The sequence below is a fragment of the Rattus norvegicus genome, chromosome 12, assembly GCF_036323735.1.
Source record: "Rattus norvegicus strain BN/NHsdMcwi chromosome 12, GRCr8, whole genome shotgun sequence".
Lineage (NCBI taxonomy): Eukaryota > Metazoa > Chordata > Mammalia > Rodentia > Muridae > Rattus > Rattus norvegicus.
Window position 1 is genome coordinate 8,033,465 of NC_086030.1, and position 23,634 is coordinate 8,057,098.

General features: G+C 38.6%; 1 pseudogene; it reads left to right on the forward strand.

Moving 5' to 3' along the window:
• Positions 1-23,634, forward strand: part of Vmn2r116l-ps33 (vomeronasal 2, receptor 116 like, pseudogene 33) — a 101,955-nt pseudogene that overhangs the window by 27,324 nt on the left and 50,997 nt on the right.

Below are 23,634 nucleotides of genomic sequence, written 5' to 3' on the forward strand. Positions count from 1 at the left end.
CCTCAGTTGATTTCTGCCCTGAGTTTGATTATTTCTTGCTGTCTACCCTCTTGGCTGTATTTGATTCTTTTTGTTCTAGAGTATTCAGGAGTAAGGTAAATCTGCTAGTGTATGCTAACTCCAGTTTGTTTCGGAGGCACTCAGAGGTATGAGTTTTCCTCTTAGCACTACTTTCATTGTGTCACATAAGTTTGGGTATGTTTTGCTTTCATTATAATTAAATTCTAAGTCTTTAATTTCTTATTCTTCCTTGACCAAATTGTCATTGAATAGAGCATTGTTCAGCTTGCATGGATATGTGTGCTCTGCCATTTTTTGTTACTGCAAACTAGCCTCAGTAATGGTGATCTGACAGAATGCATGGGATTATTTTTATCATCTTGTAGAAGTTGACCATTTAGATGGTGAGTTTTGGAGAAGGCATCATGAGGTGCTGAGAAGAAGGTAAATTCTTTTGTTTTGGGATGAAATATTCTATAGATATCTGTTATCCATTTGGTTCATAACTTCTGTTCACTTCACTCTGTGTCTGTTTAGTTTCTGTTTCCATATTCTGTCCATTGATTATAGTAGAGTGCTGATATCTCCCACTATCATTGTGTGAGGTGCAATGTGTGCTTGTCACTTTAGTAAAGTTTCTTTTATGAATGTGTAATGAACCACAATTTCTGAATCAGTTCTTCGGTTGAAGGGCATCTGAGTTCTTTCCAGCTTCTGGCTATTAAAAAGAAGGCTTCGGTGAACATAGTGGAGCATGTGTACTTGTTACACATTGTTATATCTTTTGGGTGTATATGACAAGGAGTGGGATAGCTGGGTTCTCAGGTAGTACGATGGCCAATTTTCTGAGGAACCACCAGGCTGATTTCTAGAGTGTTTCTCTATTTCCACATCCTTTCCAGGATTTGCTGTCACGTGAGTTTTTAAACTTATGTATTCTGACTGGTGTGAGGTAGAATACCAGAATTCTTTTGATTTGCATTTTCTGGATAACTAATGATGTTGAATATTTTTTTTAGGTGCTTCTCAGGCATTCAATATTCCTCACTTGAGAATTCTTTGATTAGCTCTGTACCCTGTTGTTTAATAGGGTTATTTGATTCTCTGGAATCTAACTTTATGAGTTCTTTGTATACATTGGATATTAGCCCACCATCAGATGTAGGATTGGTAAAGATCTTTTCCCAATCTGCTCTTTGCTCTTTTCTTGTAATGAGAATTTCCATTACCTTACAGAAACTTTGCAATTTTATGAGGTCTCATTTGTCCATACTTGATCTTAGAGCATAAGCCTTTGGTGTTCTGTTCAGGAAATTTTCCCCTGTGCCTATGTCTTAAAGTCTTTTTCCAACTTTTTCTTCTATTAGTTTGAGTGTATCTGGTTTTATGTGGAGGTGCTTGCTCATTATGGACTTGAGCTATGTACGATGTGAAAAGAATGGATTAATTTGCATTCTTCTATGTGCTGCCCTCCAGGTGAACCAGCACCATTTGTTGAAAGTGCTATGTTTTTCCCATTGGATGGTTTTAGCTCCTTTGTCAAAGTTCAAGTGATCATAGGTGTGTGGGTTCTTTTCTGGTTCTTCAATTCTGTTCCATTGATCTACCTGCCTGTCTCTGAACCAATACCATACAGTTTTTTATATCACTATTGGTCTGAAATATAGCTTAACAATAAGGATGGTGATTCCCCCAGGAATTCTTTAATTGATGAGGATAACTTTAGCTATTCTTGGATTTTTGTTTTTCCAAGTGAATTTGCAAATTCCTCTTTCTAACTCTGTGAAGGATTGACTTTGGATTTTGATGGGAATTGCATTGAATCTGTACATTGCTTTTGGAAAGGGGTTCATTTTTTCCTATATTAATCCCGACAATCCATGAGGATGGGAGATTTTTCCCTCTTCTGAGATCTTCAATTTCTTTCTTCGGAGCCTCAAAGTTCTTGTAATACAGATCTTTCACTTGCTTGCTTAGAGTCATACCAAGGTATTTTATATTATTTGTGACTACTGTGAAGGGTGTGGTCATTTCTCTAATTTCTTTCTCAGCCTGTTTGTCCTTGAGTTAGAGGAGGGCTACTGATTTGTTTGAGTTAACTGTATATCCAGCCACTTTGCTGAAGTAGTTTATCAGCTCTAAGAATTCTCCTGTGGAATTTTGTGGGTCACTTAAGTATACTATCCTGTCATCTACAAATAGTGATATGCTGACTTTTTCTTTTCCTATTTGTATCCCTTTGACCCATTTTTGTTGTCTAACTACTCTGGCTAGGACTTCCAAGTACTATATTGAATAGGTAAGGAGAGAGTGGCAGCCTTGTCTATTCCCTGATTATAGTGGGATTACTTCAAGTTTCTCTCCATTTAGTTTGATGTTGACTACTGGTTTGCTGTATATTGCTTTTACTGTGTTTAAGTATGGGCCTAGAATTCTTTATCATTTCAAGACTTTTACAATGAAGGGTGTTGAATTTTGTCAAAAGGCTTTGCAGCATCTAATGAGTTGACCATATAAGTTTTTTCTTTGAGTTTGTTTATTTAGAGGATTACATTGATAGATTTCTGTATATTGTACAATCCTCGCATCCCTGGAATGAAGCCTAGTATATCATGATGGATGATCATTTTAATGTGTACTTTGATTCTCTTTTAAAGAATCTTATTGAGTATTTTGACATCGATATTCTTAAGGGAAATTGGTCTCAAGTTGTCTTTCTTTGTTGGGTCTACATGTGGTTTAGGTATAAGCCTAATTGTGACTTTATAGAATGAATTTTGTAGTGTTCCTTCTGTTTATCTTTTGTGGAATAGTTTGGAGAGCATTGGTGTTAGGTCTTCTATGAAAGTCTCATAGAATTGAGTACTAAAGTCACATGGTCCTGAGATTTTTTTGATTGGGAGACTTTTAAAGATTGCTTCTATTTCTTTAGGAGTTATAGGACAGTTTAGATGGACTATCTGTTCTTAATTTACCTTTAATACCTGATATCTGTCTAGAAAATGGTCTATTTTATCCACATTTTCCAGTTTTGTTGAGCAAAGTCTTTTGTACTAGGATCTGAGTTTTTTTAAATTTTCACATTTTTTATTATATCTTCCATATCCTTTCTAATTTTGTTAATTGGATACTGTCTTTGTGCCTTCTGGTTAGTCTGCCTAAGGGTTTGTCTATCTTGTTGGTTTTTTCAAAGAACCAGCTCCTGGTTTTGTCGATCCTTTGTATAATTCTTTTTGTTTCTCCTTGTTTGATTTTTTCCCCCTGAGTTTGATTAGTTCCTGCTGTCTACTCCTCTTGGGTACATTTGCTTCTTTCTGTTCTAGACCTTTCAGGTGTGAGATCAAGCTGCTAGTATATGGTCTCTCCAGTTTCTTTTCGAAGCCACTCAGATCTGTGAGTTTTCTTCTTAGCACTGCTTTAATCGTGTGCCATAAATTTGGGTTATGTTGTGCCTTCATTACCATTAAATTCTAAAAAAGACTTTAATTTCTTTTTTTATTTCCTCCAAGTTATGATTGAGTAGAGCATTGTTCAGCCTTCATGGGTCTATGGGTCTGTTGTTATGTTGTTATTGAAGGACAGCCTTAGTCCATGGTGATCTGATAGGATGCATGGGATTATCTCTATCATCTTGTAATGTTGAGGCCTGTTTTGTAATTGATTACATGGTCAGTTTTGGAGAAGGCACCATGAGTGTGAAGAAGAAGGTGTATTATTTTGTTTCAGGATGAGATATTCTATAGATCTCTGTTAAAGCCATTTGGTTCATAACATCTGTTTATTTCAAAGTATCTATGTTTAGGTTCTGTTTCCATGATCCGTCCATTCATTACTGTGGAGTGTTCAAGTCTCTTACTACTATTGTGTGTCATGAAATGTATGCTTTGAGCTTTAGTAAAGTTTCTTTCATGAATGTAGTTGCCCTTGCATTTGTAGCATATATGTTCGGTATTGAGAGTTCATCTTGGTAAACTTTTCTTTGAGGGATATGAAGTGTCCTTCCTTAAGTTTGTTGATAAATTTTAGTTGAAAGTCAATTTTACTTGATATGAAAATGGCTACTCCAGCTTGTTTCTTGGGGCCATTTGCTTGGAAACTTTTCCCCAGTCTTTAAATCTGAGAAAGTGTCTATCCTTGTCACTGAGGTGCATTTCCTGTGTGCAGAAAAATGCAGGGTCCTGTTTAACTACCCAGGCTATTAGTCTATGTCTTTTTATTGAGGAATTGAGTCCATTGATGTTGAGAGATATTAGGAACCAATGATTAATCTTTCCTACCATTTTGGTGTTGGAGGTAGAATTAACTTTAGGATGTCTTCCTTTTGGGCTATTTGAAAGAAGATTAGTATGGTATAGATTACTCCTTGTGTTAGGGTTTTCCCTCTGTTATCCTTTTAAGACTGCGTTTGTGGAAAGATATTGGGTAGATTTGGTTTGTCATGAAATATCTTGGTTTCTCCATCTATGTTAATGGAGAGTTTTGCTGGATATAGTAGCTTGGGCTGTACTTTGGGTTCTCTTAGTTTCTGTATGACATCTGTCCAGGATCTTCCTGCTTTCACAGTCTCTGTTGAGAAGGCTGGTGTAATTCTGATAGGTCTACCTTTATATGTTATTAGACCTTTCTCTTTTACTGCTTTTAATATTCTTTGTTTAGTGCATTTGGTGTTTTGCTTATAATGTGATGGGAGGAATTTCTTCTCTGGTCCAATCTGTCTGGAGTTCTGTCGGCTTTTTGTATGCTTATATGCATTTCTTTCTTTATATTAGGGAAGTTTTCTTCTGTAATTTTGTTGAAGATATTTACAGGCCTTTGAGTTGGGAATCTTCACTCTCTTCTCTACCCATTACTCTTTTTTTATTTTTTTTATTAACTTGAGTATTTCTTATATACATTTCAAGTGTTATTCCCTTTCCTTGTTTCCGGGCAAACATCCCCCTCCCCCTCTACCCATTATTCTTAGGTTTGCTCTTCTCATTGTGTCCTGGATTTCCTGGATGTTTTGCGTTGGGATTTTTTGTGTTTTTCATTTTGAGTGTTGTGTCAATGTTTTCTATGGTATCTTATGCCCCTGAAATTCTCTCTTCTATCTGTTGTTTTCTGTTGGTGATGCTTGCATGTATGAGTTATGATCTCTTTCCTGAGTTGTTTATCTCCAGGGTTGTCTCCCTTTGTGATTTCTTTTTTTATTATTATTTTTAGTTCCTGGATGGATTTGTTCAATTTCTTCACCTGTTTGGTTTTGCTTTCCAGTAATTCTTTAAGGGATTTTTGTGTTTCCTCTTAAAGGACTTCTACTGTTTTACTTGTGTTTTCTTATATCTCTTTAAGTGAGTTATTTATGCCTTCTTAAAGTCACCTAACATCATCATACTTTGTGATTTTGAAAGAGAATCTTGCTTTCCAGAGTGTTGGGGTATACTGGAATTTCTCTGGTGTGAGAACTGGCATCTGAAGTTGCCAAGTGGCCTTGGTTTCTGTTGCTTATTTTGTTCCACTTGCTTCTCATCAACTGCTTATCTGTGGTGTTAGCTGATATTACTGTCTCTGACAATGGTTTGACCTCCTGTAAGCCTGTGTGTCAGAACTCCTGGCACACCAGCTCTCTCAAGTTGGGATCTGGTATTGATACAGAAACAGGCAGGTAGATCAATGGAATAGAATTGAAGAACCAGAAATAAATCACATACCTTGACCTTTGACAAAGGAGCTAAAAACATTCGATGGAAAAAAGCACAACATTTCCAACATATAGTGCTGGTTCAAATGGAGGTCAGCATGTAGAAAAATGCAAATTTATCTATTATTTTCACTTTGTACAAAGCTCAAGTCCTTGATGATCAAGCACCTCCACATAAAGCCAGATACATTCAAACTAATAGAAGAAAAAATTCCAAAGAGCCTTTAAGACACAGGCACAGGGGAAAATTTCCTGAAGAGAACACCTATGGCTTATGCTCTAAGATCAAGAATCAACAAATGGGATCTCATAAAGTTGCAAAGTTTCTATAAGGCAAAGGAAACTCTTATTAGGATAAGAGAGCAACTAACAGCTTGGATTGTAACCAATCCTACATCTGACAGAGGGTGAATATCCAAAGTGTACAAAGAACTCAAGAAGTTAGACTGCAAAGAATCAAACAGCCCTATTAAACACATGATACAGAGCTAAGCAAAACATTTTCAAATGAGGAATATCATCATTAGTCATCAGGGGAATGCAAATCAAAACAAATCTGAGATTCCACCTCACATTGGACAGAATACCTGAGATTGAAAACTCAGGTGAGAGGTTGGGGATTTAGCTCAGCGGTAGAGCGCTTGCCTAGCAAGCACAAGGCCCTGGGTTCGGTCCTCAGCTCCGAAAAAAAAAAGAAAACTCAGGTGACAGCATACACTGGCAAGGATGTGGAGAAAAAGAAACACTCAACTGTTCCTCCCTCCATTGTTGCTGGGATTTCAAGATGGCACAACCATTCTGGAAATCAGTGGGTGGTTTCTCAGAAAATTGGACATAGAGCTACCTGAGGACCCAGCTATACCACTGCTGGACATATACCCAAAAATTGCTCTAATATATAGCAAGTATACATGCTTCAGTATGTTCGTAGCAGCCTTATTTGTAATAGCCAGAAACTGGAAAGAACTCAGATGTCCTTTAACAGAGGAATAAATAAAAAAGTAGTACATTTACACAATGGAGTACTACTCACCTATTAAAAACAGTGACTTAGGGGTTGGGAAATTAGCTCAGAGGTAGAGGGCTTGCCTCACAAGCCCAAAGCCCTAGTTTGGGACCTCAGCTCTGGAAAAAAAAACAATGACTTCATGAAATTCATAGGCAAATGGATGGAACTAGAAAATATCATACTTAATGAGGTAATCAAAACACCAAAAAATACATGGTATGAATCTCACTGATAAGCAAATATTAGCCCTAAAACTGGAAATGCCAAAATACAATTCATAGACCACATGATGCTCAAGAAGAAGGAATACCAAAGTGTAGATGCTTTACACCTACTTAAAAAGGGGAACAAAAATACTCACAGGAGGATATATGGAGACGTGGAGACAGAGTGTGGAGCAGAGACTGAAGAAAAGGCCATCCAGAGACTGCACCACCTGGGGAATCCATCCCATATACAGCCACCAAACCAAGACAATGTAATGACTAAGTGCTTCCTGAAGGAGCCAGATATAGCTGTCTCTTGAGTGACTTTGACACAGTCTGACAATACAGAGGTGGATGCTCACAGCCAACCTTTGAACTGAGAAGGTGGTTCACAATGGAGGAGTAATGAAAGGGACTGAAATAGCAGAACAGGTTGGCAATTCCTAAGAACAACAACAAAATCAACCAACCAGAACACCCTCCAAGAGCTCCTAGGAAGTAAACCACCTTTCCAAGGGTACACAAGGATGGATATTGTTCAAGCCACATATGTAACAGAGGATGCCCTTTTCAGGCATCAGTGGGAGGAGAGGCCTTTGGTCCTGTCAAGGCTCAATGCCCCAGTGTAGGAAAATGTCAGGGTAGAGAGGTGGGACAGAGTGGCTCGGTTGGTGGGGAAGCACCACACAAAAGCAGGGGGAAATAGCAGGTTTCTAGAGGGAAAATCAGCAAAAGGAATGATATTTGAAAAGAAAATAAAAAAAAATCCAGTAAAAGAAAGAAACGTCAAAAAAAGGAGTTTGATAACCCCTATTAAAACTGGGTTAAAAAAATAGGGAGAGCTCAGGGAATGAGACAAAACTAAAAATAAAATTGAGTGTGCTTTACAGACTACAGGTACTGAAATTTACAGAACAATAACTCCTATGCCCTGAAATCTGAAATTTGTTCTAAATTTCCTCCCAAGACCATATTTCCAACCAGCTTCTCCAAGATAGCTAGTGAGTGAGTATTGCCCCTGGGATTTTGTAAGTATGCTAATCTCATTCATGAAAGCTCCAGTTTCATGACAAGATAACACTACCAACTTTAAAAAAAAACATGATAATTCCAACACAAAAGGTTATAAATTTGGACTTCCGGTTTTTAGCAGGATTCCCAAACCCGCGGATCCCTGCCCACAGCAGCTTGCCACTCCCAAACCCTGTGGGAGAGAGACCTCAACGCCTGGACAGGTGGGCACTCCTGAGACTGCAGAGCGGAAGAGACCACCAACACTGCCCACCTCTGCCCACATCCCTGGCCCAAGAGGAAACTGTATACGGCCTCTGGGTTCCTTTGGATAAGGGCACAGCAGCAGCAGGATCCCTGCGTCTGAGACACCACCAGAACCTGAAGGGACTGACCAGTTAAACAGTTCTCTGCACCCAAATCCTGTGGAAGGGAGAGATAAACCTTTAGAGAGGCAGACATGCCTGGGAAACCAGAAGAGACTACACTCTGCCCACATTACTGATTCCAGAGGAAAACACCAAACGCCATCTGGAACCCTGGTGCAAGGAAGCTCCCGGAAAGGGCAGCGTAGATCTTCCAGGTTGCTACCCCTGCGGAGAGCTCATAAGCAACACCTCACGAGAAAACTTGAGCCTCGGGACTACAGGTAAGACAAACCTTCCTACTCCAAGCGACCTGCCTAGTGAACTCAGGACACAGACCCACAGGAACAGCTGAAGACCTGTAGATAGGAAAAACTACACGCCCGAAAGCAGAACACTCTGTTCCCATAACTGGCTGAAAGAAAACAGGAAAACAGGTCTATAGCACCCCTGACACACAGGCTTATAAGACAGTCTAGCCACTGTCAGAAATAGAAGAACAAAGTAACACTAGAGATAATCTGATGATGAGAGGCAAACGCAGGAATCCAAGCAACAGAAATCAAGACTACATGGCATCATCGGAGACCAATTCTCGCACCAAAGCAAACACGGAATATCGAAACACACCAGAAAAGCAAGATCTAGTTTCAAAATCATATTTGATTATGATGCTGGAGGACTTCAAGAAAGACGTGAAGAACTCCCTTAGAGAAACACAGGAAAACATAAATAAACAAGTAGAAGCCTACAGAGAGGAATCACAATAGTCCCTGAAAGAATTCCAGGAAAACACAATCAAACAGTTGAAGGAATTAAAAATGGAAATAGAGGCAATCAAGAAAGAACACATGGAAACTACCCTGGATATTGAAAACCAAAAGAAGAGACAAGGAGCCATAGATACAAGCTTCACCAACAGAATACAAGAGATAGAAGAAAGAATCTCAGGAGCAGAAGATTCCATAGAAATCATGGACTCAACTGTCAAAGATAATGTAAAGCGGAAAAAGCTACTGGTCCAAAACATACAGGAAATCCAGGACTAAATGAGAAGATCAAACCTAAGGATAATAGGTATAGAAGAGAGTGAAGACTCCAAGCTCAACAAAATCATAGAAGAAAACTTCCCTAACCTAAAGAAAGAGATACCCATAAGCATAAAAGAAGCCTACAGAACTACAAATAGATTGGACCAGAAAAGAAACACCTCCCGTCACATAGTAGTCAAGACACCAGATGCAAAAAATAAAGAAAGAATATTAAAAGTAGTAAGGGAAAAAGTCAAGCAACATATAAAGGCAGACCTATCAGAATCACACCAGACTTTTTGCCAGAGACTATGAAAGCCAGAAGATCCTGGACAGATGTCATACAGACCCTAAGAGAACACAAATGCCAGCCCAGGTTACTGTATCCTGCAAAACTCTCAATTAACATAGATGGAGAAACCAAGATATTCCATGACAAAACCAAATTTACACAGTACCTTTCTACAAATCTAGCACTACAAAGGATAATAAATGGTAAAGCCCAACATAAGGAGGCAAGCTATACCCTAGAAGAAGCAAGAAACTAATCATCTTGGCAACAAAACAAAGAGAAGAAAAGCACACAAACATAACCTCATATCCAAATATGAATATAACAGGAAGCAATAATCACTATTCCTTAATATCACTCAACATCAATGGCCTCAACTCCCCAATAAAAATACATAGATTAACAAACTGGATACGTAACGAGGACCCTGCATTCTGCTGCCTACAGGAAACACACCTCAGAGACAAAGACAGACAGTACCTCAGAGTGAAAGTTGGAAAACAACTTTCCAGGCAAATGGTCAGAAGAAGCAAGCTAGAGTAGCCATTCTAATATCAAATAAAATCAATTTTCAACTAAAAGTCATCAAAAAAGATAAGGAAGGAAACTTCATATTCATCAAAGGAAAAATCCACCAAGATGAACTCTCAATCCTAAATATCTATGCCCCAAATACAACGGCACCTACATACGTAAAAGAAACCTTACTAAATCTCAAAACACACATTGCACCTCATACAATAAGAGTAGGAGATTTCAACACCCCACTCTCATCAATGGACAGATCATGGAAACTGAAATTAAACAGAGACGTAGACAGACTAAGAGAAGTCATGAACCAAATGGAATTAACAGATATTTATAGAACATTCTATCCTAAAGCAAAAGGATATACCTTCTTCTCAGCAACTCATGGTACTTTCTCCAAAATTGACCATATAATTGGTCAAAAAACGGGCGTCAACAGGTCAAAGATAGAAATAATCCCATGCGTGCTATCAACACCACGGCCTAAAGCTGGTCTTCAATAACAATAAGGGAAGAACACCCACATATACGTGGAAATTGAACAATGCTCTACTCAACGATAACCTAGTCAAGGAAGAAATAAAGAAAGAAATTAAAGACTTTTCAGAATTTAATGAAAATGAAGGTACAACATACCCAAACTTATGGGACACAATGAAAGCTGTGCTAAGAGGAAAACTCATAGCTCTGAGTGCCTGCAGAAAGAAACAGGAAAGAGCATATGTCACCAGGTTGACAGCACACCTAAAAGCTCTAGAACAAAAAGAAGCAAATACACCCAGGAGGAGTAGAAGGCAGGAAATAATCAAACTCAGAGCTGAAATCAACCAAGTAGAAACAAAAAGGACTATAGAAAGAATCAACAGAACCAAAAGTTGGTTCTTTGAGAAAATCAACAAGATAGATAAACCCTTAGACAGACTAACAAGAGGACACAGAGAGTGTGTCCAAATTAACAAAATCAAAAATGAAAAGGGAGACAAAACTACAGATTCAGCGAAAATTCAAAAAATCATCAGATCTTACTGTAAAAGCCTATACTCAACAAAACTTGAAAATCTGCAGGAAATGGACAATTTCCTAGACAGATACCAGGTACAGAAGTTAAATCGGGAACAGATAAGCCATTTAAACAACCCAATAACTCCTAACGAAACAGAAGCAGTCATTAAAGGTCTCCCAACCAAAACGAGCCCAGGTCCAGACGGGTTTAGTGCAGAATTCTATCAGACCTTCATAGAAGACCTCATACCAATATTATCCAAACCATTCCACAAAATTGAAACAGATGGAGCACTACCGAATTCCTTCTATGACGCCACAATTACTCTTATACCTAAACCACACAAAGACCCAACAAAGAAAGATCTTCAGACCAATATCCCTTATGAATATTGACGCAAAAATAATAAAATTCTGGCAAACTGAGTCCAAGAGCACATCAAAACAATCATCCACCATGATCAAGTAGGCTTCATCCCAGGCATGCAGGGATGGTTTAATATACGGAAAACCATCAATGTGATCCATTATATAAACAAACTGAAAGAACAAAGCCACATGATCATTTCATTAGATGTTGAGAAATCATTTGACAAAATTCAACACCCCTTCATGATAAAAGTCCTGGAAAGAATAGGAATTCAAGGCCCATACCTAAACAGTAAAAGCTATAGACAGCAAACCAGTTGCTAACATTAAGCTAAATGGAGAGAAACTTGAAGCAATCCCACTAAAATCAGGGACTAGACAAGGCTGCCCACTCTCTCCCTCCTTATAAATATAGTTCTTGAAGTTCTAGGCAGAGCAATCAGACAACAAAAGGAGGTCAAGGGGATACAGATCGGAAAAGAAGAAGTCAAAATATTACTATTTGCAGATGATATAATAGTATATTTAAGTGATCCCAAAAGTTCCACCAGAGAACTAATAAAGCTAATAAAGAACTTCAGCAAAGTGGCTGGGTATAAAATTAACTCAAATAAATCAGTAGGCTTCCTCTACACAAAAGAGAAACAAGTCGAGAAAGAAATTAGGGAAACGACACCCTTCATAATAGACCCAAATAATATAAAGTACCTCAGTGTGACTTTAGCCAAGCATGTAAAATATCTGTACAATAAGAACTTCAAGTCTCCGAAGAAAGAAATTGAAGAAGACCTCAGAAGATGGAATGATCTCCCATGCTCATGGATTGACAGGATTAATATAATAAAAATGGCCATTTTACCAAAAGCGATCTACAGATTCAATGCAATCCCTATCAAAATACCAATCCATTTTTTCAAAGAGTTAGACAGAACAATTTGGAAATTCATCTGGAATAACAAAAAACCCAGGATAGCTAAAGCTATCCTCAACAATAAAAGGACTTCAGGGGGAATCACTATCCCTGAACTCAAGCATTATTGCAGAGCAATACTGATAAAAACTGCATGGTATTGGTACAGAGACAGACAGATAGACCAATGGAACAGAATTGAAGACCCAGAAATGAACCCACACACCTATGGTCACTTGATTTTTGACAAAGGAGCCAAAACCATCCAATGGAAAAAAGATAGCATTTTCAGCAAATGGTGCTGGTTCAACTGGAGGTCAACATGTAGAAGAATGCAGATCAATCCATGCTTATCACCCTGTACAAAGCTTAAGTCCAAGTGGATCAAGGACCTCCACATCAAACCAGATAAACTCAAATTAATAGAAGAAAAACTAGGGCAGCATCTCGAACTCACGGGCACTGGGAAAAATTCCATGAACAAAACACCAATGGCTTATGCTCTAAGATCAAGTATCGACAAATGGGATCTCATAAAACTGCAAAGCTTCTGTAAGGCAAAGGACACTGTGGTTAGGAAAAATGGCAACCAATAGATTGGGAAAAGATCTTTACCAATCCTACAACAGATAGAGGCCTTATATCCAAAGTATACAAAGAAGTCAAGAAGTTGGACCGCAGGGAGACAAATAACCCTATTAAAAGATGGGGTTCAGATCTAAACAAAGAATTCACAGCTGAGGAATGTCGAATGGCTGAGAAACACCTAAAGAAATGTTCAACATCTTTAGTCATAAGGGAAATGCAAATCAAAACAACCCTGAAATTTCACCTCACACCAGTGAGAATGGCTAAGATCAAAAACTCAGGTGACAGCAGATGCTGGCGAGGATGTGGAGAAAGAGGAACACTCCTCCATTGTTGGTGGGATTACAGACTGGTAAAACCATTCTGGAAATCCGTCTGGAGGTTCCTCAGAAAATTGGACTTTGAACTGCCTGAGGATCCAGCTTTACCACTCTTGGGCATATACCCAAAAGATGCCCCAACATATAAAAAGGACACGTGCTCCACTATGTTCATAGCAGCCTTATTTATAATAGCCAGAAGCTGGAAAGAACCCAGATGCCCTTCAACAGAGCAATGGATACAGAAAATGTGGTACATCTACACAATGGAATATTACTCAGCTATCAAAACAATGACATTATGAAATTCGTAGGCAAATGGTTGGAACTGGAAAATATCATCCTGAGTGTGGTAACCCAATCACAGAAAAACACACATGGTATGCACTCATTGATATGTGGCTATTAGCCCAAATGCTTGAATTACCCTAGATGCCTAGAGTACATGAAACTGAAGACGGATGATCAAAATGTGAATGCTTCACTCCTTCTTTAAAAGGGGAACAAGAATGCCCTTGGCAGGGAATATAGAGGCAAAGATTAAAACAGAGAGAGAAGGAACACCCATTCAGTGCCTGCCCCACATGTGGCCCATACATATATAGCCACCCAATTAGTCAAGATGGATGAAGCAAAGAAGTACAGGCCGACAGGAGCCAGATGTAGATCGCTCCTGAGAGACACAGCCAGAATACAACAAATACAGAGGCGAATGCCAGCAGCAAACCACTGAACTGAGACCAGGACCCCAGTTGAAGATATCAGAGAAAGAACTGGAAAGCTTGAAGGGGCTCGAGACCCCATATGAACAATAATGCCAAGCAAACAGAGCTTCCAGGGACTAAGCCACTTCCTAAAGACTATACATGGACTGACCCTGGAGTATGACCTCATAGTTAGCATTGATTATCCCAGTAAGATCACCAGTGTAAGGGGAAGCCCTGGGTCCTGCTAAGCCTGAACCCCCAGTGAACGTGATTGTTGGGGGGAGGGGGCAATGGGGGAAGATAGGGAGGGGAACACCCATAAAGAAGTGGAGGGGGAGGGGTTAGGGGGGATGTTGGCCCATAAACCGGGAAAAGGAATAACACTTGAAATGTAAAGAATAAATACTCAAGTTAATAAAAAAATGAAACAAGGAATTTTGGGGGAAAAATGGTTATAAGTTTGAAAATGCTAATAATATAAAGATATAAGTATTAAATCGATGAGAATAATTATGTTGCATACAAAATAATAGTCCTGGATTGAATATTTCCTCTGACTAATATTTTTATTACTGTGATAACATACCATAACAAAAGCATGGTAAGGAAAAGAATCTTATTTTGGCTTACACTTCCAGAGAGATTTTGGTCATCATGTTAGGTAAGACTTGATAGCAGGCAGGAAAATAAGAATGGTAGGAGCTAGAATTTGGCTGGCTACATTATATTTTCACTCTGGAAACAAGAGATTAGACAGTAAGTAAAGTGACAATATAAAGCCCAAATGCCTGTCCCTAATGACTCAATTCCAGGAAAGTTCACCTTCTTGAAAGTTCTATACACTTCATTAATAATGTCATCAACAGAGGGCAGAATATTAACATATGAAACTATTTGACATTCACACCAGAGCAGCCCTAAATATTCTTATATCTTCTGTGCAGGCTTAATTTAAAGAACTACCAGATTGTTCTGGCAATGGTTTATGCCATTGAAGAGATCAACAGAAACCCCCATATTTTACCCAATTCATCTCTGGGATATGGATATATATAATGTCCTGTTCAATGACTGGTTTACATTGGATAGATGCATTGCATGGCTTTCTGGGCCAAAGAACTTTATGCCTAATTACACGTGTAGGAGAGAGATGAAGTCTATTGCAGCCCTCACAGGCATATCATGGATAATATCTACCAATATAAGGACACTGCTAGAACTCTACAAGTATCCACAGGTGAGATAGTGTAAAGTGAAGAAAGATAAAACCACTTAATTTTTTTCTTCTTTCTTTCATTTTTTTATCTTTATTAACTTGGGTATTTCTTATTTACATTTCGATTGTTATTCCCCTTCCCGGTTTCTGAGCCAACATCCCCCTAACCCCTTCCCCTTCCTTTCTATATATGCTTCCCCTCCCCATTCTCCCCCCATTACCACCCTTCCCCCAACAATCACGTTCATTAGGTGTTCAGTCTTGGCATGACCAAGGACTTCCCCTTCCACTGGTGCTCTTACTAGGCTATTCATTGCTACCTATGAGGTTGGAGCCCAGGGTCAGTCCATGTATAGTCTTTGGGTAGTGGCTTAGTCCCTGTAATCTCTGGTTGGTTGGCATTGTTGTTCATATGGGATCTCGAGTCCCTTCAAGCTCTTCAAGTCCTTTCCCTGATTCCTTCAACGTGGTTCCCATTCTCAGTTAAGTGGTTTGCGGCTGGCATTCGCCTATGTATTTGCTGTATTCAGGGTGTGTCTCTCAGAAGAGATCAACATCCGATTCTTATCGGCCTGCACTTCTTTGCTTCATCCATCTTATCTAGTTTGGTGGTTGTATATGTATGGGCCACATGTGGGTCAGTCTCTAAATGGGTGTTCCTTCTGCCTCTGTTCTAAACTTTGCCTCTCTACTCCCTCCCAAGGGTATTTTTGTTTCCCTTTTAAAGAAGGAGTGAAGCATTTGCATTTTGGTCATCCCTCTTGAGTTTCATGGGTTCTGTGCATCTAGGGTAATTCAAGCATTTGGGCTAATAGCCACTTATCAATGAGTGCATACCATGTGTGTTTTTCTGTGATTGGGTTACCTCACTCAGGATGGTATTTTCCAGTTCCATCCATGCCTATGAATTTCATGAAATCATTGTTTTTGATAGCTGAGTAATATTCCATTGTATAGATGTACCACATTTTCTGTATCCATTCCTCTGTTGAAGGGCAGGTGGGTTCTTTCCCGCTTCTGGCTATTATAAATAAGGCTGCTATGAACATAGTGGAGCACGTGTTTTTTGTTATATGTTGGGGCATCTTTTGGGTATATGCCCAAAAGCAGTATAGCTGGGTCCTCAAACCACTTTTAATTCAGTCCCTGTCCAAGGTACTAAAAGAGAATAAATGAAACATGTGCTTATGCATCTGACAAAGTTTATCATCCCATAGCATAAGTATTTTGTGATGTATTCAGGACAAAGAAAAGGAATAGATTGGAGTAGACAGTGATTGCAGGGAAAACTGAGTGTAAAAGTATGATGTCAGGCTTTCTATTTCTGCACAAAACATGGTCTAGTAAAGCAGCTTTGTGCCTAATGTCATTGATTCACAAACATGAGAACCTACATTTGGATATCTAACACTCATATAAAATGAATTGAAGACAGTAAATTCTGTAACGTAAGTTCTGTTTAAGCAGGTCACAGTTGAGCCAGGGTAACCAAAACAGTGAGCTATAGGTTTATTTAGAATCGTTTGCAAAAAAAAGAAACACACACACACAAAAAGAAAGAAAATAGACTAAAAGAAAAATGAAAAAAATTTAAAATAGTGAATAAGGACAAAGAAATCCAATATCGACCTTTGGCCTCATGTACACACATCTATAATCATGGTGCACAATTCTCATTATTTTACATGATTCTAAAAGTCTGTCATGATTGGACATGTGCTTTATGCTTCCTGCTCTTAATTCTTTTATTCTCTTTATCTTGTTTTCCTTTTAGCTGACTATTGGGTCTTTTGACCATAACCTGAATAATCAAGAGCAGTTTCGTGATATTTATCAAATAGCCTACAAGGACATGTCTCTCACCCATGGCATTGTCTCCTTGTTGAATTATTTCCACTGGAACTGGGTAGGACTGATTGTATCTGAAGGAAAAAATGGTTTTCAGATAATCTCAGAAGTTAGGGAAGAAATGGACAGAAACAAAATATGTTTAGATTTTGTGGAATTGATCAGAGTTAGTGAAGTATCTCGTTTACCAAGCTACCTACTGCATCCTACACATCTTGTGAAATCAACAGCAAATGTGATCATCACCTATGGTGACAGTGATTTTCTGAGAGGCTTTTTGCTTTATTCAAGACAAATTTTTGTTACAAGGAAAGTCTGGATCATGAACTCAGACTGGGATAGTATCATCCAATCACAGCATTTTATTTTAAATTCATTACATGGAAGCCTCATCTTTGCACATCACCAAAAAGAAATATCTGGTTACAGAAATTTTATCCAAACACTTCATCCTTCCAAATATCCAGAAGATTTTTACCTTACAACGTTTTGGTTCTACTTTTTTAACTGCTCATTTGCTGATGATGACTGCAATACACTGGAGAACTGTCTGCTTAATGCTTCCTTGAATGAAAAACCAGGGAGCAATTTTGACATGGTCATGACTGAGTTTGCCTATAATATATACAATGCAGTGTATGCCGTGGCCCACAGCCTTCACAAGATGCTTCTTCATAAAGTAGAAGTAAGACAAGTAAGAAAGGCAGAAGACCTGACATTTTCAGCCTGGCAGGTAATGTGTCTCTAATTGGCTTGCTCAAAACATCAAGAATGGAATTTTCTAAAAGTATGTTTATGAGGTCACATTATTTATTGTGGATCTCTAAGGGTATGAAACAAATGACTTGTAACTGATAAAGGGGTAAGTAAGTCAAAACATATACAGAGGTTGATAAAAAGAACAAAGTGTCCACGGAGATAAGACCATGTTCTAAATCCACATCAGTGTTTTGTATTGCCAGGTCAATGATTCATATATGAAAGGTACAGAAAGTAACTTCTCTTGTGAGCCCAATAGAAAGCAGTGGGAGACTGTGGAAGTAAACTGCTAATCCAGAGATGATTGAAGAAGGTAGAGTGCCTAGACACAATGAAACAAACAACATGGAGAGAGAAGTTACAGAGACCTGCTGGAGGATAAAAACAACTGAGAGTGATATAGGTATATATCATAGGAAAAATATAGTATTATATTATATGTATAATTTAATAAAATAAGTGAAATCCTAGCTATGGAGAAGAGGATTCAGAAGAGAGGGAAGGGACTGAGCTGATTAAAGATAAAACACTTAGACAGAAGTTTACCACTACCACAACAGGCATCAAAGCCTGTGGAGGACTACTGGGCAATAAAGGTGATTGACGATAGGGTATTGCCTTACTCAGGGTTTCTATTCCTGCACAAAAACATCATGACCAAGCGGCATGTTGGGGAGAAAAAGGTTTCTGAAACTTATGCTTCAACATTGCTGTTCATCACCAAAGGAAGAGGGAAATGGAACTCAAGAAGGTCAAAAAGCAATTACTGATGCAGAGGCCATGGAGGGATGTTACTTACTGGCTTGCTTCACCTCCCTTGCTCAGCTTGTTCTCTTATAGACACAGGATCACCTACCCAGGGTCAACATCACCCAGAATGGGTTAGGCCCTCCCCCCTTGATCAATTGTTGAGAAAATGCCTCACAGCTGGATCTCATGAAGGCATTTTCTCAACTGAAGCTCCTTTCTCTATGACAATTCCATCTTGTGTCAAGTTGACACACAAAACCAGCCAGTATAGGTACCTAGGTATATATAATTCTACAACTCACAGTAAAGACATCAGAAGAAGTCGAGCATGGAAGTGCAGGTGCCCCAGGCTAGGGTGCTCAGGGAAAGTCTATTAACCTGATTTCAACAGAAGCAAGGACATTCCAGAAGTGTGATGAACCATGGACATTGACTATTACTGCGCAGAATCTGACTCTCAAGGGGAAAAAATAGGAATAAAGCATCCCGAATACTGGTCAAACAGAGGAAAATTTCTCTTCGATCCTAATAGGACTTATCCTCTTCTAAATTGTAAATGCATTTAGTGGAAGAGAAATGTGACTTAAATTTTCAAAACAGGAAATATTTTTCCAAATCAACAAATTAAGTCCTGATGTAAATCCCAGTACAGAAAGAAAAATATGAAACAAAAAAGGTAAATGTCTCTTCCAAAAACGACCAATTCTATACTAACTCTAACAATAATTCTTAGCATTAATTCTTTAATAAAAAAGATAAACACTAGGAGACAGAATAAGAATATAGAATCCACTCAGGTATTCCAAAAAGTACACCGTAACATCAATAAGATAGTATTTAAACAGACTGATTAATCAGCAATGAGAATAAAATGTGAGATTTTGTAACTAAGAAATTCCAGGAACAAAATCTACAGCATTTTATCAGAATGTTAAAGAACTACTATCAGTGCTTCTCAAATTACTCTATAAAATAGTAAAGAAGTGACTATTTCAAAATTCTTTCTATGAAACCAAATTGATTAAGACTGTGTAGTAACCTGAAACTCAAACCAGATAAAGACACAACAAAAAGAAATCGGAGTCAAGTCTTCCTAACAAACTTATGTGTACAAGTTAATAAAATGAAAAAGAGAAATTCTATAATGGTGTTATAATTTCAAAAAAATCAAATCATTTAAAGAATAAAAATATGAAGGAAATTAAATTCTCAACAAAACATCTGTAAACTTAATTCATTATCACATCAAAAATATCAGTCACCATGACCAACTTGGCTTCATTCCAGATATTCAGGGATGAATCTACAAATGTAAATAAGTGAAATTGATGACATAAGTGGACCCAAACATAGAAATCGTATGATCATATCAATAGATGAAGAAAAGGCCCTTGAAAAAAATCCAATATAACCACATAATAAAAGTCATGACTATGATACAGATATTTGAAAAATCTTTAATCAGAATTGTACTAAGTGGAGGGAAAATCAAAAATTCCCAACTGAGGTTAAGTAATGAAAAATTAACACAGTATTCCTTTATACCAGTGATGAACATATCCACAAAAAATGACAAAATAACCCCATTGACAATAGCCATAAAGAAATTAAATATCTAAGAGTAAATCTGGGCAGGGCAACCCAACCAAGAAAGAATTCTACCATGAAAACTTTAAGACAGTGAAGAAAGTAATTGAGTTGAAGAAGATAATAGAAAATAGAGAAACCTCCCAAAATCATGGGTTAAATAAATTGATGTTGTACATTGGTCATAGTTGAGAGAGCAATTGACATTTAGATGTAACTTGAATCAATATTACACCATCATGAAATCTCAGCATGCACAATGAAGAGCCAATATTTAGAGGGTCCTATACCAAACTGAAGAGGATTAGAGAGTCAAAGCCTTGTGAGAAAGATAAAGTAATTTTTCTCCAGAGATGTACTCCGGATAGGTTATCCAAACCCAAGTAGTCAGCAAAAAACAGATGTATATACAGACAAACTACAGTGAAGAGACTCAGTATGATATGTTGGGGTGGGAGGTGAGTCATGAATTTCAAAGAAACATGTGGGCCATGGGAAGAGGGGTGAAAAGCAGAAATGATGTGAGTACAGTTTGGTTTGGTTTGGTTTGATTTGGTTTGGTTTGATTTGGTATAGTTTTGTTTAGTTATGTTTGGTTTACTCATATATGAAATTCTCTAGAAAATAATTTTTTTTATTAACTTGAGTATTTCTTTTTTTTTTTTTTTTGGTTCTTTTTTCCGGAGCTGGGGACCGAACCCAGGGCCTAGCGCTTCCTAGGCAAGCGCTCTACCACTGAGCTAAATCCCCAGCCCAACTTGAGTATTTCTTATATACATTTCAAGTGTTATTCCCTTTCCCGGTTTCCGGGCAAACATCCCCCTCCCCCCTCCCCTTCCTTATGGGTGTTCCCCTCCCAACCCTCCCCCCATTGCCGCCCTCCCCCCATAGTCTAGTTCACTGGGGGTTCAGTCTTAGCAGGACCCAGGGCTTCCCCTTCCATTGGTGCTCTTACTAGGATATTCATTGCTACCTATGGGGTCAGAGTCCAGGGTCAGTCCATGTATAGTCTTTAGGTAGTGGCTTAGTCCCTGGAAGCTCTGGTTGCTTGACACTGTTGTACATTTGGGGTCTCGAGCCCCTTCAAGCTCTTCCAGTTCTTTCTCTGATTCCTTCAACGGGGGACCTATTCTCAGTTCAGTGGTTTGCTGCTGGCATTCGCCTCTGTATTTCCTGTATTCTGGCTGTGTCTCTCAGGAGCGATCTACATCCGGCTCCTGTCGGTCTGCACTGCTTTGCTTCATCCATCTTGTCTAATTGGGTGGCTGTATATGTATGGGCCACATGTGGGGCAGGCTCTGAATGGGTGTTCCTTCAGTCTCTCTTTTAATCTTTGCCTCTCCCTTCCCTGCCAAGGGTATTCTTTTTCCTCATTTAAAGAAGGAGTGAAGCATTCACATTTTGATCATCCGTCTTGAGTTTCGTTTGTTCTAGGGATCTAGGGTAATTCAAGCATTTGGGCTAATAACCACTTATCAATGAGTGCATACCATGTATGTCTTTCTGTGATTGGGTCACCTCACTCAGGATGATATTTTCCAGTTCCAACGATTTGCCTACGAATTTCATAAACTCGTTGTTTTTCATAGCTGAGTAATATTCCATTGTGTAGATGTACCACATTTTCTGTATCCATTCCTCTGTTGGAGGGCATCTGGGTTCTTTCCAGTTTCTGGCTATTATAAATAAGGCTGCGATGAACATAGTGGAGCACGTGTCTCTTTTATATGTTGAGGAATCTTTTGGCTATATGCCCAAGAGAGGTATAGCTGGATCCTCAGGCAGTTCAATGTCCAATTTTCTGAGGAACCTCCAGACTGATTTCCAGAATGGTTTTACCAGTCTGCAATCCCACCAACAATGGAGGAGTGTTCCTCTTTCTCCACATCCTCGCCAGCATCTGCTGTCACCTGAGTTTTTGATCTTAGCCATTCTCACTGGTGTGAGGTGAAATCTCAGGGTTGTTTTGATTTGCATTTCCCTTGACTAAAGATGTTGAACATTTCTTTAGGTGTTTCTCAGCCATTCGGCATTCCTCAGCTGTGAATTCTTTGTTTAGCTCTGAACCCACTTTTTTAATAGGGTTATTTGTTTCCCTGCGGTCTAACTTCTTGAGTTCTTTGTATATTTTGGATATAAGGCCTCTATCTGTTGTAGGATTGGTAAAGATCTTTTCCCAATCTGTTGGTTGCCGTTTTGTCCTAACCACAGTGTCCTTTGCCTTACAGAAGCTTTGCAGTTTTATGAGATCCCATTTGTCGATTCTTGATCTTAGAGCATAAGCCATTGGTGTTTTGTTCAGGAAATTTTTTCCAGTGCCCATGTGTTCCAGATGCTTCCCTAGTTTTTCTTCTATTAGTTTGAGTGTGTCTGGTTTGATGTGGAGGTCCTTGATCCACTTGGACTTAAGCTTTGTACAGGGTGATAAGGATGGATCGATCTCCATTCTTCTACATGTTGCCCTCCAGTTGAACCAGCACCATTTGCTGAAAATGCTATTTTTTTTCCATTGGATGGTTTTGGCTCCTTTGTCAAAAATCAAGTGACCAAAAGTGTGTGGGTTCATTTCTGGGTCTTCAATTCTATTCCATTGGTCTATCTGTCTGTCTCTGTACCAATACCATGCAGTTTTTATCACTATTGCTCTGTAATACTGCTTGAGTTCAGGGATAGTGATTCCCCCTGAAGTCCTTTTATTGTTGAGGATAGCTTTACCTATCCTGGGTTTTTTGTTATTCCAGATGAATTTGCAAATTGTTCTGTCTAACTGTTTGAAGAATTGGATTGGTATTTTGATGGGGATTGCATTGAATCTGTAGATTGCTTTTGGTAAAATGGCCATTTTTACTATATTAATCCTGCCAATCCATGAGCATGGGAGATCTTTCCATCTTCTGAGGTCTTCTTCAATTTCTTTCCTCAGTGTCTTGAAGTTCTTATTGTACAGATCTTTTACTTGCTTGGTTAAAGTCACACCGAGGTACTTTATATTATTTGGGTCTATTATGAAGGGTGTCGTTTCCCTAATTTCTTTCTCGGCTTGTTTCTCTTTTGTATAGACGAAGGCAACTGATTTATTTGAGTTAATTTTATACCCAGCCACTTTGCTGAAGTTGTTTATCAGCTTTAGTAGTTCTCTGGTGGAACTTTTGGGATCACTTAAATATACTATCATGTCATCTGCAAATAGTGATATTTTGACCTCTTCTTTTCCGATCTGTATCCCCTTGATCTCCTTTTGTTCTCTGATTGCTCTGGCTAGAACTTCAAGAACTATATTGAATAAGTAGGGAGAGAGTGGGCAGCCTTGTCTAGTCTCTGATTTTAGTGGGATTGCTTCAAGTTTCTCTCCATTTAGTTTAATGTTAGCAACTGGTTTGCTGTATATGGCTTTTACTATGTTTAGGTATGGGCCTTGAATTCCTGTTCTTTCTAGGACTTTTATCATGAAGAGGT